A 19,285-nucleotide genomic window follows, 5' to 3' on the forward strand; every position below is an offset into this window, starting at 1 on the left:
CTGGGACTGGTGGCTGACACACCAGAAGGCAGTGCTGCCATTCAGACCTGAATGGTCTCATTGGACAGGTTGGAGAGTTGAGCAGGGAGGAACATAGTGAAATTCAACAAGGGCAAGTGGAGGGTCCTGCACCTAGGGAGGAATAACGCTGTGCACTGGTATAGATTAGGGGCTGACCTACTGGAAAGCAGCTCTACATAAAGGGACCTGGGAGTCCTGGTACACAACAAGTTGACCATGAGCCAACAATGTGCCCTTGTGGCCATGAAGGCAAATGGTCTCCTGGGGTGCATTAAAAAGAGCGTGGCCAGCAGGTTGAGGGATGCCATCCTCCCCCTCTACCCTGCCCTGGTGAGGCCACATCTGGAGTGCTGTGTCCAGTTCTGGGCTCCCCAGTTCAAGAAGGACAGGGAACTACTGGAAAGAGTCCAGCGGAGGGAATGGAGAACCTCTCTTATGAGAAAAGGCTGAGAGATCTTTGTCCATTTAGCCTGGAGAAGAGAAGACTGAGAGGGGACCGGATCAATGCTTATAAATATCTAAAGGACAGGCGTCAAGAGGATGGGGCCAGGCTCTTCTCAGTGGTGCCCAGCAACAGGACAAGAGGCAACGGACACAAGCTGGAATACGGGAATTTCTGTCTGAACATGCAGAAAAACTTCTTTACTTTGAGTCTATCAGAGCACTGTAACAGGCTGACCAGAGAGGTTGTGGAGTCTCCTTCTCTGGAGATACTCAAAACCCACCGGATGCATTCCTGTTCAGCCTGCTCTTGGGTGAACGTGTTTTTGCAGGGGGGCTGGATGAGAAGATCTCTGAAGGCCCCTTCCAACTCCTACAATTCTGTGGTTCTGTGAACAGAGAGAGAATGGAAGGAAAGACAAGGCTGTACATTAGTTCTGCTTCTGATGGCTTAGTGTGGAATGGTATCCTAAAAAGCAAGCTAATTGAGAACTAGACCTCATACAGTAAATAAATGGCATCAGAACCCTTTCTATAAGCAATATCTATGAGCATTTATTTATAAAATAGTGTGTGAATAATGATAATATCCAGGACAATTTCTAAATCTATCACATCATCCATAACCTGAATTATTAATTATTATCATCTAGAGAAACATCACCTGTACTTAATCCACTATGAAATGAGAAAACATAAAAGTAGACGAATGCACTGTGATTACATCTGTCTGAGAAATACCTATTTGTAGAACTGCAGCAAGATCAGGACAAATTATATTCTGAGGTACAACAGAATAAACTTGTAGCAGTTGTTCTGTGAAAAATATAGGGAAGAATGCATAAAAATATCAATTGCAGAAGAAATACTGAAAAATATTAGGTTATGGATCATATGGAAATGGCTGTCAACTGGATGGCCCAAAGTCAAATTATTTAAGTAAATCATAATAATAGAGATATTCATAATTTTTAGAGACTAAAGTTCACATGGTTATTGCGATCAATAGAGATATACGGTACATCGGTGAAGAGAGATTTTGTATTTCTCTATCCTATACAAAGATAATTCAGATGAAGATTTTTATCAATGTTATGTAGGAAGGTTATTTTTTAGCTGATTTATTAAATGTTCATGACTTTCTTGCAAAATACCACAAAACATATCCTGTATGTTTTCCTATGCCCCCTTTCCTGCCCTATGCCTTTGTTTTCCTGTCTCAAATTCTAAAACTGTTTAATTGCTTGTCAGCATGACAGTTCAAATGCTCATAAAGTATACTGAGTTTGTTGCAAAAGTTAAAACAGGATATTTTCTCTATTGCATTTGGTTAATGCCACTTAAGTTGATTTTTCAGTGTTCAGAATCTGCATACAACATCTTAAATGATAAACTGGTAGATTATTTCCTAGATTATTACTTTGAGACACTATCCCAGGCTCAGAAATAGCTTGGTGCAATCAGTGGTGAAATCTGTGTGGCACTGCACTGCATGGATTGCATTAGTTATTAGCCATTCAAACTAAAATTTGAAAACAAGCAAGTACAAATCAACACATTCCAGATGGTTTTCCAATTGTAAAGTCTCCAAATATTTTATGTGTCAATGACTGAGTTAGAGCTGTAATTTGCTCTGGCAAGTGCATCCCACATAACCCATCAGTGGCAGAGATAAAGGCTAAATGAAATTTTTTAGCTTAATCAATTTGCACACCCACATCTGCCTTTGGATAGAATAGAAACGACCAGCTGGCTTTGAAAAAGATAAAGCACACAGGGTTTCCTGGCTTCTCCCTAGCAGAACACCTGCACTGACTTGCTAAATACCCTCACAGGATTAACAGGCAAACTCCATAAGGTCAGGGCACGAGCACCACAATGATGTTATTCTTGCCATTAACATGCTGCCTGGATGGGCACTGGCTCGTACCAGCTTTCCTTGATGATGTTGGCATACTGTTTGTGGGGTAGCCTAAGCCCAGGCAATTCTCAGAATGGAAAAGGAGCCATAAATTTGGGTCAGGAAGAGAGCTTAACTATACAGGCATAAGCTTGTTGGTGTTTTTTTCAGAATTAGTTTGCTGCTCAGTGTATGAAGGTGTACATCTCTGCCCGAAGGATCTTGCTAAATAAAGGGTGCCAGGGAGCAGTCCCTGACCCTGAGGCTGAGTGGTGCAACTGCTGTGTATATATGCAGTTTAGGGATAAGGTAGGGCTCACACCTGCTGATACCCGTGTCCATGCAACATAACCTCTGGATCTCTTCTGGGCACCTTGTGATAGCCTTGCAGCCCAAGGCATTAGTTAATGTGTGCTTTTCTGGTTCAAGCTGTCTGAGAGAACGTGAGAATGTGTTGCAGGCCACCAGAGTGGTGGTGTTAGAGAACAAAAAATGACCACATGTATTGCATACCTCTGGGCTGTGGCATAAGGGAGCACGGGAGCTTTGAGGGTTCAATGTCTGCCCAGACAGAGTTCTAGAAGTGTGGATAGTGTGGTAGAGGGAGCCAATCTCACAGCCTCCATGCAACCTCAGAAGTAATCGTTAGGGTGAGCTGTTATCAGAAACCTTTCTAGGCTTTCCAAGGGGGAGAACAAAAAGGCCTATCAGCTAATCAGTGTGGACAAGTAAGGCTCAGTGTTTAATACCACCTCTGACTCATTGATATATCCAGTGACTTGTGTTGCAGCAGAATAGTCACATGTATTGAAAAAAGGGAAAGTGCTCTGTACAGTCTTCCATCTAGCACTGCTTTCTTCACATAGGATTACTCTTCCCAAGTAGTGTTGTCACGTATCTGAGTTTCCCAAGACCTTTTTCCCTGAAAGACTTTGAAGTTTTCACTTAATTACTGAAGTGCACAGAGGTTGTGTGAGAACAGTAACTTTTTCCTAGCTGCCAAATATCTGCTGTTGTCATATACATCCACATGAGTTTGGCAACTCATCTTACACAGAAGTGGAGTGAGTAGGATGCTTCCAGGAAACACTGGCTCTGCAGCTCAAGTGCCAAGCATATTTGCATACACAGGGTCCTCCCAACAGGCCTCGACTTCTGGCAAGTGCTGGAAATCCCAGACAGAGACATGGTAGCCCTGTTCACAGTGAGATGGAGCATGCCTGATGCCTTAATCTTTGCATATGTTGCCTGTCTATCTTGGTGTAATTAACTGAACAGTCCCCACATTAGTACATTTAGTGTCATGAGAATTGGTATCTTCCTCTTGTATCAGTTGCAGCTGCCCTTTCCTGACTTGCCTCCAGTGCACACACTGTACTTCTTGCAGTGACTCATATGCTGAAAAATGTCATAACCACATGAAAACTCAGAAGTGACCTAGAGAAAACACATGGATGCATTCAGATATGTGAGTGGTAAATAATACTTAACACAGACCAAAAGAGCATGGAAAGCCAAAAGGCCTCACTAACAGTGGAAATGAATGGGAGCAAGCTGAACTATTCATATTAATTAAGAATAAATGGCCTGACACACGTAGATCCTTCTGGCTGCAGATTATTTTAGGAAGCAGCTTGTAGTGAGGCAGATGATGTCTACAAGAGTTTGCAGTACAGCTCCTGCGAAACAATCTCAGACTTGCAATCGATTATAAAGCTTACTTTATCTGTTAGATGTTTAAAACTTTCCCTCTTCATTATCTGCAGGAAATAGTATACATCAGTGGCCCATGCACCATCAATTCTGCCAATTTTATCATTAGTTTTTCTTGCCTGAAAATTTCATTTGTATGTTTGTATAAAATTCGTTTAGAAACTAAGGACTAGCAGGTGATATATTTCTGCTTTAAATGGCTAAATAGTCTCTCCACAGTCACTTGAAGCTGCTTGCAAAGTCACATCTTGTGCAACTCAGCCTACTGCACTGTGAAACCTCATTACAAACTATAGAGGGGAGGGGAGGTGAGGATTGTAAAGCTGTGGATGGACTTGTACTTTCGGTGTTTGAGTGTCTCAGACAAGGCCTTTTCTTCTATGGACCTAAGCCAGATGTTTCTTCCAGCCAGTGACTTACAGTGTCTCCTTCTGTTGAGAGATGACTTTTTAATTTTCAAATACATTAGCAAGTTCATAATTCAAGATAAGAGAAAGGAAACAGAGGTGCAAGTTGCTTTGTAGATGGGGTTAACATCAAATATTAACAATGGAAGTTATGTAAAAGAAAGACTTGGTTTTGCTTCTCCCTTTCTTTTGTTTTCCTGCCACCAGGGTTGAACTGAATTAATAATTCAACTGTTCACTTCTGGCTGATGTATGGCATATAGTTTATCTTGGTTTCACCACAATGTATTGTGTTTTCTGGTGCTGCCTTCGTATTTAAGGGCTGAAAAATGGAGAACTCTCTAGACAGATGCAATTAGAGTGCAGAGTGGAGTGGAAAAGCAGCAGTGTATATACATTTCCACTGCTGTTTCCAAATGGCTAATGACAGTTATTTTGGAATAATTACAAACATTGTATTCAGGGGAACAATGAAATCATACCAATTATTCAGGTGTCATATAAACATTTGGCAACATAACATTTAGTTCAGTAAATAACTTCTTCCCAGTATAGAGTTGGAAAAAAAAAGAAAGAGCAGATGTTTAGATCTTTTAGATAACAGAGAAATTCTGATGTATAAACTAACTAGTGCAATGGGTGGAACAAAATCCCAAAAGAGAGGAAAAAAGAAGTTAAAAATATATAACTGGATTTTTAAGCTGATTTCAGAGGGAAGGTGGTAATGTTGCAGGAATGCAGGTTTATCCATTTTCCTTCTACTGCATGATGTCTTTTTAACAAAGACCATAGCCAGGAAAAATCTGCCTGGTTTGGAACTTTTTTAAGAATAGTAAGTTTCTAAAAAGTTTGAGGAAGTTTACAAAGGACCATAACCAGGTAAAAGGAAAGCATTTTGTCTACAATTTAGATTTGTGTAAACTAAAAATTAAATTTAGAAAGTAAGTCCTATATCCTTATTCTTTAACGTCTTTAAAAGGGAGAAGGAGGAAGGGAAACAGTAATAAAGTCTATTCTTTTCATCGTACGTGACCTTGGTTTTAATATTTTTCAACTATATAAGTAGAATAGAACATCGACCTAGGTAGATCATCTTATAAAAATGTTTACTTTCTTAATTTTTTTATTACTTGTCAAGTCTTTGATCATCAGCCCCATTTTGTGATTAAAACATGAAGTGAATGACCATCGCACAAAGGACAGCATTTTCTTATCAAATGTGACCTGGACTTTAGTAAAGCCTTTGATACAGTCTCCCACAGTATCCTCCTGGAGAAACTGGCTGCCCATGGCTTAGATGGGAGTACCCTCCGCTGGGTTAAAAACTGGCTGGAGGGCCGGGCCCAGAGAGTGGTGGTGAATGGAGTTAAATCCAGTTGGCGTCTGGTCACGAGTGGTGTCCCCCAGGGCTCGGTACTGGGACCCGTTCTCTTTAACATCTTTATCAATGATCTGGACGAGGGGATTGAGTGCACCCTCAGTAAGTTCACAGACGACACTAAGTTGGGTGGCAGTGTCGACCTGCTGGAGGGTAGAAAGGCTTTGCAGAGGGATCTGGACAGGTTGGATCGATGGGCTGAGACCAACAGGATGAAGTTCAACAAGGTGAAGTGCCGGGTCCTCCACTTGGGTCACAACCCCATGCAGCGCTACAGGCTTGGGGCAGAGTGGCTGGAGAGCTGCCTGGCAGAAAAGGACCTGGGGATGTTGGTGGACAGCCGGCTGAACATGAGCCAGCAGTGTGCCCAGGTGGCCAAGAAGGCCAACAGCATCCTGGCCTGTATCAGGAACAGTGTGGTGAGTAGGACTCGGGAGGTGATCATCTCCCTGTACTCGGCACTGGTGAGGCCCCACCTCGAGTACTGTGTCCAGTTTTGGGCCCCCTACCACAAAAAAGACATAGAGGTGATGGAGTGGGTCCAGAGAAGAGCAACAAGGCTGGTGAGGGGTCTCAAGAACAAGTCTTATGAGGAGAGGCTGAGGGAACTAGGGTTATTCAGCCTGGAGAAGAGGAGGCTGAGGGGAGACCTTATTGCTCTCTACAACTACCTGAAAGGAGGGTGTAGAGAGGCGGGGGTTGATCTCTTCTCCCAAGTCACGGGTGACAGGACTAGAGGAAATGGCCTCAAGTTGCGCCAGGGGAGGTTCAGGCTGGATATTAGGAAAAATTTGTTCACTGAAAGGGTTATCAGACGTTGAAATGGGCTGCCCAGGGAGGTGGTTGAGGCACCATCCCTGGAGGTGTTCAAAAGACAGGTTGACATGGTGCTGGGAGACATGGTTTAGTGATGGTGTTGCATTTTGTTGTTTTGTGGGTGTTTATTTTTGTCAGTTAGGTTGATGGTTGGACAAGATGATCTTGAAGGTCCCTTCCAACCTAGAAGATTCTGTGATTCTGTGTGTCCGTTTGATGACTGTTACAGACAACATGTCAATAAATTAGCTTTATTTTCTAAGCACAGACCAATGCATTTCCAGACATCAAATGTAATCATGTATTTACTGCAGGTGGTAATTTCCCATGAGTGAATTCTCAAAATCACAAGGGGATGAACTAAATCTTCAGAACAGATGAGAACAAAGTCAGTTTCTTTCCCAGAGTTTTCCTTTCATTACCAAAGCTGAGAAGTTAAGCTCGTGCATATGTCCGTTCCAGACTGGGTACATAGACAGAAAGTCCCAGTGCTTTGAGAAAAGACATTTGCAGTTACCAGGAGTGAGTGCATTACTGAGAACAGCAAGTCAATTGCCAACTTTCTTAATTTGCTTCTATAACAATTTCATAACTAATGCTATGAATATTTATCTGATTTTTCTCTCAGAGAATTGATCAGTTCCCTGGGTTGAAGGCATACGTTTACTGATAATTCATGGACCTAAGTCTATGGGCTTTCTGTATTAAACATAATTTATTTACAAGCAAGTCTGAAAACAACTTTTTCCCTCCTTAGCCTTTCCCCAAGAATTACAAGTAGTAGCCAGAGTCAGTTTTTACTCTCTGACCCTACATTTTGTAATTGGCTTTTGTGTTTAATGCTTCATACTCCTAAGTGGAAATAAAATTTTAAATAATGCAAACTAAAGCATTCAGAGTTTTTTCTGAGACTACAGCATCTCCAAAAATTGCCCAAAACTACCATTTCTCTGGTTTGAAGACATATTAGAAATCACTTTTCATTTCTGAAGTATTCAGACACTTGTCAAGGCAGCTTAATTTGTGCTGAACAGCCATGAGTGCAAGACACGGATGTTATAGCTCCTCACCAGTGTCTGCTTCTGTTTCTCAAGCTCAACACCAAATGCCCCAGGCTATGAACTCATCAAGAGTTTACACAGAAAACATTTTCTTTTCTTTCTATTGACATTTTATGAGCATTATCTTCCCTCTAACACCTTTCTTCTCTATTTCTTTTTCCTTTCAATGAAGGCATGCTGGGCAGTGCGTGTGCAATAGGGGACCACCTCAGCCGTACACCTCACAGATTGAAACTGCAGGCAGGTTCCCTACCCAGCATTGACCAACTAGCATTTTTCTTGTTGGGGAAGACAACGAGAGTGTATCCTTTTAAAAGTATATCCTCTGCTTCTGCAGCCAAAAGGAGCGGTGAGCTCTAAGCACAACTGCAATTCGCAGGCACAGTTTGGGAAATCAGCTTCTAACTTGTACTTCTTTGATATCTCAGTGAGTATAGTACATCATACCCTAAAATCAGAGTTTTGCTTGCTCTGGATGTTTTCCCAGTGAGAAAGTAGGGATGAAAGGCAGGAGCAACGGCTTAGCTTTTTCTTGATAGTTGACTGGTAATTTGGTTTGTCTCATTTTAAGGAACTCTAACGGTAATATAATCACTTTGCTTTGAAAACTGGGTTAAAAAAATCACAGGAAAACACCCTTGTTTAACCTATCTCAGTAGTACTTCTGATTGTAGTTAAAGGAATATAAGCATTGAACTGGACAATAATTTTAGATGCTATAGTTATTTTCATACCTTAAAAATACTTAATTTAATCTTTGTCCAAAGAATTAGATCAGCTCTTCCTGCTTTCATTTTTATTCAGGAAGAAGAGTTTATTAGAGACACATTTATGACAAAGCAGTGGAAAATTGCCTTAAGAAACACCAATGTAGTGCTTTAGAGTAAATCCTACATTATGCTGTCCCTGGGATTTCGCTAGTGTAGGCAACATTACCTTTTCATTTTCTATTTCTTGGTGAGCAAGATAGTACTTATTTTTTGTAGCTTTCTGAATCACTTTAAGAATTTAAAGGATCAGAGTATTGTCCAGTGTTACTGTATCTATGCATTGATCTGACCTTCTTTACATGGAAACAAACCAGACTGATTCCTTTGAATCCCTTGAGACGATTGCCTCTGTATGGAAACCAGACCAGATTCAACCCTTGAGGTTATCAAGATTGCAGATGGGGAGTAGAACAAAAGGCTATCTTGTTTAGTGTTAACTTTTAGCTGACTAGCTGAGAGATGAGTCAAAGTAAACTTCTGAATACTTTGGCACTTCCCTTGATGTATTTGCTGTAGCATATTATTGAACAGCAAAGAAAAAATTTCCCTGTTACCCCAACCACTGAAAATTTCCTGTGTTTATGATGGACAAGAGTTAACAATTCTTTCAATCACAGGGCTGGGAAGCAGGACAAGATGGGGGTTAAAATGGGGAGGGTACAGCTGAAGGCATAGAAATCTTCTGTCCTTCTCATGAAGGAAGACTGCAATGGATAGGGACTCTTTGAACCTCCTTACCTGCATTTCAGGGGAGTGAAGGGAAGCCACAAAAAGTCTAGGTAATTATGATAAAGCCAGGTTGTGCTGGCTAGTGTCCATGAACAAAAGTAATGCTGTAGTTGGTTATTGTTGTAAATGATGGTTTGATACCTGGGTCCAACTTGGTTTGAATTAGCAGTGTTTATCTAAAAAGCAATGAAACACGAAGTTTACCTCTGAGATAAGCAGGGAATCATGCTTAAATGGTGGTATAATTTTTTAATGAACACTTGAGTGGCAAAAGTTGCTGACATAATAAGGCTTTTATAAATGAAATAATGGGGAAATCTCTGCTAGGAAATGTTTAATTCAATTGAGAGGCAGAATTTCTAATTGGTGTAGGAGGCTCAAAGATACCATAGCAGATTATGTAAAACTGACACACTAAAAACAAACCAACAAAGGGAAAAAGGCAGCAGGGAAGGTTAGAAATGTACAGACAAGTACTAACAGAGAATTAAATTGTATATCTGGCACATTGTGAGGGCTTAGGATGTTTTCTCTATAACATCTGACTGACAAACTGAATTCCCAGAATGAGGATCAACTAGGGAGAGAAGTACCATCCGATGAGTAACAGTCCTAAGGGCTGGCCAGCCACATCACTGCTGAGCTGCTAGCAGATTTGTGCCCAATGGCACAGAACACAAGGTACTGAAAATTGGCATGCCAGGGGAAGGTTCTCTGTGTCTCCTCCTTATGTATCTTAATTAGGAAAGATCAGATTCTGTACTTTGTTCACACCAATCAACATCTTACTCCAGAAGCAGATGTCAGTGGCACTGCATGGTAGTAAAGCTTCATGCAATGAGCAGAACTCCTGAGCAGCATGGTGCTCCCTGTCATTAGCTCAGTGTTCCCTTTAAATAAATAAATTGTTTAACAGGGCATGCATTTGTTTTATCCTGTTGCTTATTAAAGTTGTTTTTATAAGGCTATCCTTGTTCAGCCTCTTAAAATCAAGCATGACTTCATAAGTTTGTGGCAAAAAAGCGAGTGTGTTAACCTGAAAATTCTATTTACAGTTTTCTACTTCAAATGATCTGGTATGAAATGGGAAGTAATCTTTAAAGTGTCAGAGGTACGTTTATTAGGCATGGTCCCATGGTTTGAATGACAGAGAAAGGCCATGTCTGACAACCTTCTTTTTTTAAATCTACCTTTTTACTTCCATCTGAGAGCAAAGACAAGCTGTAATAGTGCTGTCATGATAGTCTTTGTCCCCTAAGCGGTTTGAATTGCAAGTGAAGATTATATAGTACCTGTCTGGTGAACAGGTCATTTTGTATTGTGGTCTGCCCCTATGCTCAAATGTTTTCTAGGACCTTGGTGCCATATATTATGTCTTCAGATAAATCACCAAATCTAAGACACCAATAGATATTTAAAGCTATTTTGCAGTAATATTGAGATGCTCTAGGTGATTTGAGGGAAAACTGGGGAGGGCAAGGGGAGGCATTATGCGTTTCAGTGTTGAAAATGAAAAGCAACCATTTTACTTCAGATCTTAAAAGTGAAGTTAAAAGGCATGGAAATTAGAAATTACTTATCATCTCTGTCTTCAAAATGGGGAAGTAAACAGAGGTAGAATCAAATTTTCAGAGGTGCAAAAAAATAGCTATGTCTCCAAATGTCAATGATAGCTGATGAAACTTAAATATTTAATTTCCATGTCTGCTTCAAAAAGCCTCTCCCTAAATGAATTCTCTGACCATGTACGGACAGGCCAGATCCAGGAAGCAAGACCAGAATTCTTGGAGACTGTGATTAGATCAGCTTTTTTTTTTTTTTGTCAACACCTTGCTGGTAGTCTATATAAAAGTTCTGCTGAACTATGCTAATCCAGAGCAGAAAGGAGGAGGAGAGAGGTGACACCAAGTTGCTAGGTAAAGGCTATGTTGCTCTTACATGACTGGCAGGGCTCTGTTTAGGGAAAATGTCTCTGGAGAAATTTCTTGGCATGCGGCTGTCCCCCACATGCCAAAACTTATTCTATCTCTGCACCCCGCCCCAACTCCAAAAAACGTAAACCTGAAACTTTCAAAATGCCCTGGACAAAATAAAAAATAATTTTAAAAAAGAACAACTGCCAAGCACCTTTAAATCCCAAAGGGATTTTCACAGGCACCAGTCTCTGAGTTTGTGAGTTTCAGAAACTCCAGAGAGGAATTATTCCTTTTAACTCATAAAATTTCATAAAGTACAGAGATACCCACACTAGGACCTAGGATACATCCTCCAAGACCTATTTCAGAAGCAGGTTTTTATTCAGCATCCCAGATTTTTTATTTTGCTGTGGTCTGAATAATACTGAGATGTTTTAACCTTATTGATTGACTGATTTGTTTTCACTGTTCTTTCCTGTAATATATTAAGAGTCTTTTTTTTTCAGTCATGGTAGCCTCAGCTGTGGCAATTGAGTAAGAAAAGAGTAAGGAGAAGGAAAAGACTCTGGGAAACCAGATCGTTTAGCTTTTTTGTTTTAGGCCCTCAGAATACACTCTAAAAACATACAGAGAGATTAAAAACAAGTATTGAGAGAACTGTGTCCTGCCCAGCCCTGGACAGAAGCCTGAGCCAATGGCCAAGTGGAGAATCAGTAGATTTTGTCTCTGACAAATTTTGGCTCCAGTGACTCCCAAGTTAAGGGAATTGTGCTGTCAGTCCTTTGCTTCCCAGCTGCACATACCTCACTGCATAGACTCTATCCTGAGGAAACCTGAATAACCATACTGCTGCGGTATCTAAATAAAGCAAAGTCATTTCTCAAATAGCTAAGCTACAGAGAAACTGAAGAGCTACAGATCAAACTCAGCAACTCAGTTGCCACCAAATATGTTTGTTTTATGCACTAATACCAGATATCTCTATATTTTCCACTTAGATACAATGACATTTTTGCAGCAGTAATTACTTTGAAGCTGGAAGGATGCTGTTTCTATGTCCCTACTTAAACACCAGCCTTTGAATCTCTCAGGTCCTTGTGGAAGAAAAAGCAGACCTCTGAGGAATTGTAGAAATCTCCTCCCAGAAATCAGAACACTTAGCAACTGATACTGAGCCAAGCTGGTTTAGAGAAGCTGACACTGATTCACATAGAGGCTGGGAGGTGGGAGTGATGTGAGCCCCAGATCTGACTCATTACTGAGGAATTTCTGAGACTTTGTGAAGTTACTGATAATAGAAATGCGTTCATGGCTGGACAGTTCAGATGTAAAAATGAACCACTCTAAAGTTTCTTGATAGTCTGCAGTGAGCAACAGAGACTGTTTTCTTTAGTCAGGTTGGGTTTACATAAACATATGTAGAATAATCCCAAAGAAAACTGTGGAACATTTTAGAGTGTCAGAAAGTAGTGGGTTTGTGTTTATAGGTAAAACTACTATCCTCTAAAGTCCTAAGAGAGAGATATGAGGACTTACATCACTCTGGAAATATGAAGGCGATGGACTCTGACCTGGAGTCACTTCATTTATAAAGATCCCTGGAGGGTTAGTGCTGACTTCTGTAGCGTTCCCCCTATAGCCTTAGACAGATAGACATATTGAGATGTTTGCAGGAGTGATTAGAAGTGGATTGCAAACCAAATTACCTGTTGCCTACCTGTTCATAGCCTTTGCACTAGTTGATGTGTGCTGTCTGGGATGCTTGCGCTCTCGTGAACTTACTGTGTGGACAATGAGATGATTTCAGCAGTAGGAAAAGTAAATTCAGAGGATACGGTGAGGCCGTCCATGTTCAGCTCTAAAAATGTTAAGTTGGCAATGTATGTCTGAATTCTATTTTTGCATAATTATTTCAGGAAAAAATGAATTTCAAAAGAGCAGTAACACAGACAGTTCCCTGGTGTTGATTGCCTTTGGTGGGTCAAGACATGTGAGGCTCAGCGTCAGGTTGTATCCCAGAATGCCTTCCCAGTGGTTTTGTCCTATACAAAGCAGCTCACTGCCAGGTTCCCTCCTGACTGGAAGCTGGAAATGAGTTAAAAACAAGCTACTTGGTTTTTCTGTGCAGTCTGTGGTGTTTCTGAAAGGCACCCTGCCAGCATTTTATCCAAAGTCTTCGGGTATAAAACTTCACATGAAAATTCTATTAATATTCTGAGGCTGTGTTTATTCATCCTATTGGGTTGATAACTTGGCAAGCAGTTCAATACATGTTAATGCTTGTTTTTTCATTCAGGTTTCACTAGTGAGTGAAAGGATATCTTGTATAATATTTGTTATGCTACATGCATTTCTTTTTGAGCATTTAAAGACAGTAGATAATCATTCTCTTTACTGTTAATGTTGCAAATGAATTGAAGAAAAGCAGCAGGTATCAGATGTGATAAGCTGGGGCTTATCATATCTTTGGAGCTCTTCTTGTGATGAAGTTCATGTATCAAACTGTGGAAAATTAAGTTTGAAACTTTCCCCATTCCCTAAACTTTAGAAATTAAAAGGAGTTGGTAAGTTCTGAAGACAGATGGGTCAAATAGATAGTTATACTTAGCTCTTCGAATGCAGATTTCTTTGCTCTTTTTATTGTTGTTGTTCAGACTTTTTTAGCTATTGTTCAGCTTTTTTAGCTTCTCTCTTTTGCCCTCCAGTGCGTCCTAGCATACAAGGGAGTCAACATGTACAAGAGAATCAGCTAATTTATTTTCAAACTTAAACAAAAATGTTCTTCTCTAATAACAATTGGAGAGAAGAAACAGCACTGCTAGGGCAGTGCTTATAGTACACTGCATTTTGCAAGAAGTGTTTAGAGTGCAAGTTTGGCAGAGAGATCTGCTATATATATAGACACTGTGACAGGGTAGTCAGTTTTGATTAATGGAGGGCTCTGAAATTAAGATATATTTTTACTGGGGATTTTTCTTAATACACATCTGTAGTCAGGTGATCCTGAGAGAATCTAGGTTTGTTTGCTTAAGTGTTTCCAGCTCTTGCTGCTACAAGACTGAGAGCTTGAACTACGTGCACTCCAAAAGCTCAAAATAGAAGTCCACAACATGACATCCCTAAATGTACTAGACAGTCCTTAAATGTACTATTGTTTTTTTAAATCAAATTATTTTCAGAATACTTGGAGTTGACTATGTTGGATGAGTGTTTCATAGAAATCTCACTGGTACAAATAAGGCACTATTTCTTAGATGACACTCTATTACATATGACTTAAACTACAGTTGCGATTGAATGCAAATGTTCCTGTGCATATATGTAGTTAAACATCTCAAAAGAGGGAACTAGAGCACTGAATAGCCAAGGCTTCCAGCCTTTCTCCTCCGTTACTATCGCATGTCCCAGACTTAATTTGTCCATGAGGCAAGGAGGAGTGGCAAAAACTGCAGGCTTGTCATTATCTCCTGCAACATGGCTGTGCCAGTTCACCAGGAGCACGTGTCCTCCGTCCCTGAACGGTGTGGGAAGCCAACCTTGCTGCCTCTGCTTGCCCTGCAGTCCCAGCGCAGCAAGAGCTCTGCTCAGCATCAGCAGAAACACAGCCTGTGAGAAGCACAACGCTGGGTCCCCAGGTCGTTCCCTCCTTTGTATATGATCTGCACAACATAATGGCCAGATGAATTTTTCCCCACCTGTCTTCTCTAAAAGGCTTATTGGTATTTCCAAGCAAGTAGAAGCTACTTCATTTCGAAACACCAGTGAGACTGCTTAGAAGGCAGGTGCTTTTATTGAAGGCAGCTGGTGCAGTGTGTCTTTCAATGTTCTCTGGGAAGGGACTGCAGTAGGAACAAGCAAGCATTGTCACCTGTAGTAAAACTATGGTAAGGAGTTTTTATGGTAAATAAAAGTTTTTATATAGAGAAGCTGTCAAGCAACACTAGAGCTGTCCTTTGAACGTACTTTGTGCCTTTACGCCTTGCACAACTTTGATTAAGCTTCAAGGTTGATTTACACAACATAACACCAAGTCAGCAAAGATATTCGCCGGGTGCCAAAAGCCAGGACACCACTGTTCCCAGGTTAATACACCTCATTTCTAAAGAAAGCTAAATTTCCCAGACACGGTGCCACAGTGACATAGCTGGTTGTAAGTCTAGCCAGAGCTGGCTCAGACTTGGGGCAGCCCATGGCAATGCCTGGTGGTAGCATGGCCCTATGCAATTGTAGGTGTTGCAGTGCATATATTTTACAAACCTAGACTCCAAAAAGAGAATATGAAACTCAGCATTTGGGAGCTTTGGCTCTATAAAGAGTGCCTAAATATGATGGGGTGGCCCGGGAAAGTAATATAAGAAATCCAGTGCTATGAAGGCATCTGGTTATAGTGAGCTAGCAGGAAACACACCCAGGGCACCTCCCACCTCTCAACACTACCTGTCTGAGTTATAGCTATACTGGAGGCAATGACATTCATTAGGATTTTTGCCTTCAACTCATCCCAGACAGTTATCTTTAACAGTGACTTTTGAAAGACCCAAGCTGGGCTCACCTTTTTTCAAGAGGTAATAGCAGTGTGAATGGCCATGTCCAAGATAACAACCGCTGAGTCAACATGCTTGCCTGGCAAGTGGGAAGCCAGAGTCCCAGTCTTTCACAGCTGGATGGATACGTAAACCCAGATGTCAGCCCTCACTGCTTGGAGCTGGAGAGCACCCTCGGAGCAAGGACTTCTCAGCAGCAGGAGCAGGGGGCTCCATCCATGTTGTACTTGCCACTTGAGGCACATTAATGCAAAGTACAGAATTAAACCACATTTTCTTAAAGCCTTATTAGACTGACTACCTTAATCACCACCTTTTAGTCACATCTGAATTCAATGAAAGGAGTGGGTTCTGTGTAGCAATTAAGCAAAGCATCCATTTTCATGAAAAGGTCCAGGACCGAGAGATAACCAGCCTGAAGCGAGGTACCAAAGCCCTGGAAAGACCAGTGCCTCTGCTCTGTGCAGGCCCTGGCCAGATGTAATCTATCTGAACAGATCTCAAAAAACTCCCTGACCCTGACAACGGCCATCATGAAGCCCATTTTGAGGTTATTTTCAGGCTTGGCGTAAAGCCCGCCATAGCACCAAGGAGTGAATTCTCCTTGGGAGGGGCAAAGGGGGAAATCCACTAAGAATTTGGCTTTGAAGGCATTACTTTCAGAAATATGTATTGGTTATCTGAAAAGATATATTATGTCAGGATCACACGATTTTGTTCTGAAAGCATTTATATCTACTTAAAGATACGGACAGGAAAATCTCATTCATTGTACCAGGCTGTGTAAAGCTTTTGACAAATGTTACTGTTAGACTGGGCAATGAAAATTAACCCATCATTTATTCCAAATGATATCAGTGTCAAAGAGCTATTTAATAAAGAGATGAAATCTTTCCATGGAGTCACCTCAATATAGTATTTTCTTATCAGAAAATGTATTTGATTAGAGTCCTTCTAGAGTAAGTCTATTATAGGATATTTTGTTAGTCATAATGGACTTCAGCCATTTCAGAATAATGCACTAAATTGATCCCAGATGGCATAAATAAATGGTCTGACTCGTGGTGGCAAGATTCCTGTTCACAGATATTAACTTTGTGAAATAAATAAGGAAATGTAAAGCAAGTGAGTTCAAACTAGCATATATTATTTAGGTGACTGGATGAAGTGTAAACATTATGCCACATAGTGTGGGAGCTAGAGGAGATAAGGTGAATCAGTGTCCAGATAAAGGAGGTAGAGATTATTTTAAGAAAAAAATCTGAAGCTTTCCTTCCTGTACAAGCAGGCAAATAAGGCTATAGCTTAAACTAGCTGAGATTTTGTGGATGCAAATGGTGTTTACTTTGAGTTCATCTGTAATGCTGGGGAACATTCCTGATTGCCGTAGGGTATTTCTCAGTCTATAAATGTCCACGAGATCCCGTCACTCTTATTCAATGAGTGCAAAGACCAAATACATGCTAAGCCAGACAATCTCTGAAAAATGTCTGCCAGAAACAGCCAGAGTCACCAGAAAGTGGAAGCCACTCTGAAAACAGCCTGGGAGAGAAATGTGCACATTTCAGTAACTTCCCCCTTTTTTACCAGAATTTTTTCTACACTATCACAAAACCATGATGTTTTCTTGCAATCCCCTTGCACCAATTTCCCTTCTCCCCTGACACTGAATCTCTTGGTACATTTAGACCATAAATGCTGCTGGGTGAAAACTGGTTGCTCAGCAGATAACATACAGATTTAGCACAGGATATCCTATTTTGGCATCCTACAATGACAAGATTTAGAGCTCAGGTGAGGTGATTTTGTTTTCCATTAGAGGATTTATAAAAAGGCAGCAAAGTTGTGAATGCCTGGATAGAAAGTGGTACTTATTCACATTAGAAAAGAAATTGCCTACTGGAAAATTTGGAAATAAATATTGTTGATTCAGGCCCTGATACAAACCTTTTGTTGTTTGATACACTAGGTGATTTATATTTTGTTTACCCTTATGAGTTTTTTTAATACAGGTTAAATAATCACCTCCCCCAAAACTCTGGAGGTTTACTTATAAGATGTAGTTTCAAGTCCTTCAGTTAGCACAGGAAGTAAAGATTCCCAGGTTACGTATTTTAATATATAACATGCATTGACTGCTTAAAGTGCAGGGGAAAAAAAGTGGGGAAGAGGGGGATTTTTGAAGAGGTCTGGAGAACGTAAAAAAGAAAGGCAAGGAGAACAAGGTAAACTATGAAGAGGGGACAAATGGTGGGAATTTTTCTTGCTCCTCCAGTTTCAAATGTTCTTATGTGAAACCACATTAAAACACATTCACTTCCTTATATCATGTTTGGTACTAATGCTAGTACTTGTTTACTAAAGACTTGAACAAGCACCTTGTTATTGGGCAAGTTCCTATTCTTAAACAAGTAAAGAGGTTCCAAAGTTTTTGAAACAAAAGCTGATTCATGGATGAAAAAAGAGCAGGTACAGTGCAATATATGATCCTCAGCATGATAATTTCAACATAATCTGGCATTATCCTGAAAGTCAATTTTTTCACCAGCCAGACATATATTTAGTTACTTCACAAGAAAGTCATGTGCAGTGACAAGCTAGAAAACCAAGTAGAAAGCAATCAGTCTAAAAGCGATGTGCTAATCATCAAAACAGTCTGATTTACCATAAGCCATTAAAATGTTTTTAGGATGAGGGTTCCTTGTGGGAAAAATCTCTCTTAGCAGGGTAGCCTTTGTGACCCCGTGGTTGAAGTCAGGAAACAGAATGTTTCTGCCTTTTGCTATGGGACTGGAAGAAAGAGAGTTATTATCATCGACACAATGACTTCTACTGCTTTAGCACAAGATGTTCTTAAATGAAACAAAAAATTGTGTTTAATATGCTTACAACAGGAAGCTCTTATCATTGTAGTTCCAAATAATTTTATTTCTGTGGTTGAGAGATATGTATTTCAAATGGAAACTTTTTTGTCTTTTATTTTGCCTTTTACTATGTCATTTGTAAAATCGGCAGACCCAAAGTTGCTGTTATGCTAATGTGTTGTTTTCTTATTATTCTTATTATTGCCAAGAATTTATTCTAGTATACTTTAGACAGAAGTTTCCAAACCCAAGGGATTTCAAAATGATAGCCAGAATGACAGAAAATTATGATTTCATAGAACAAAACTTGCCGTGATAATTTTCCAGCAGAATTTATTTTTGGTCCTTTCTCCAGCTTGATAATTTTGTTAACATCCTTGCTGTTTAGAAAGAAACATAAAACCAATACTAGCTTTTTTTTCAAGTCTTTACGTCTGCTGCCTCACTGTAGCTGATAGGCAGAATGTGTATGCAACCCAGTCAGGACGACTGCCTTGCCCAGCTCTTAGAAACCTGATGAAACCTGATGCAGAAACAGCTCTTTCACAGACCCAGGGGAGATCTGAAAATACAGGGGAATGTGTATGCATAACATCAGAAGTATCAGATGACATGTTGGTAACCTTTTCAGATCAGAGTAATATCCTTTCATTAAATATATTTCAAATTCCCACTGTCTTCCCATAGAACTAGATAATAGCACTAGATAATGTCTCTTTCCCATT

This window comes from Numenius arquata, chromosome Z (genome assembly GCF_964106895.1).
Source record: "Numenius arquata chromosome Z, bNumArq3.hap1.1, whole genome shotgun sequence".
NCBI classification, from domain to species: Eukaryota; Metazoa; Chordata; class Aves; order Charadriiformes; family Scolopacidae; genus Numenius; species Numenius arquata.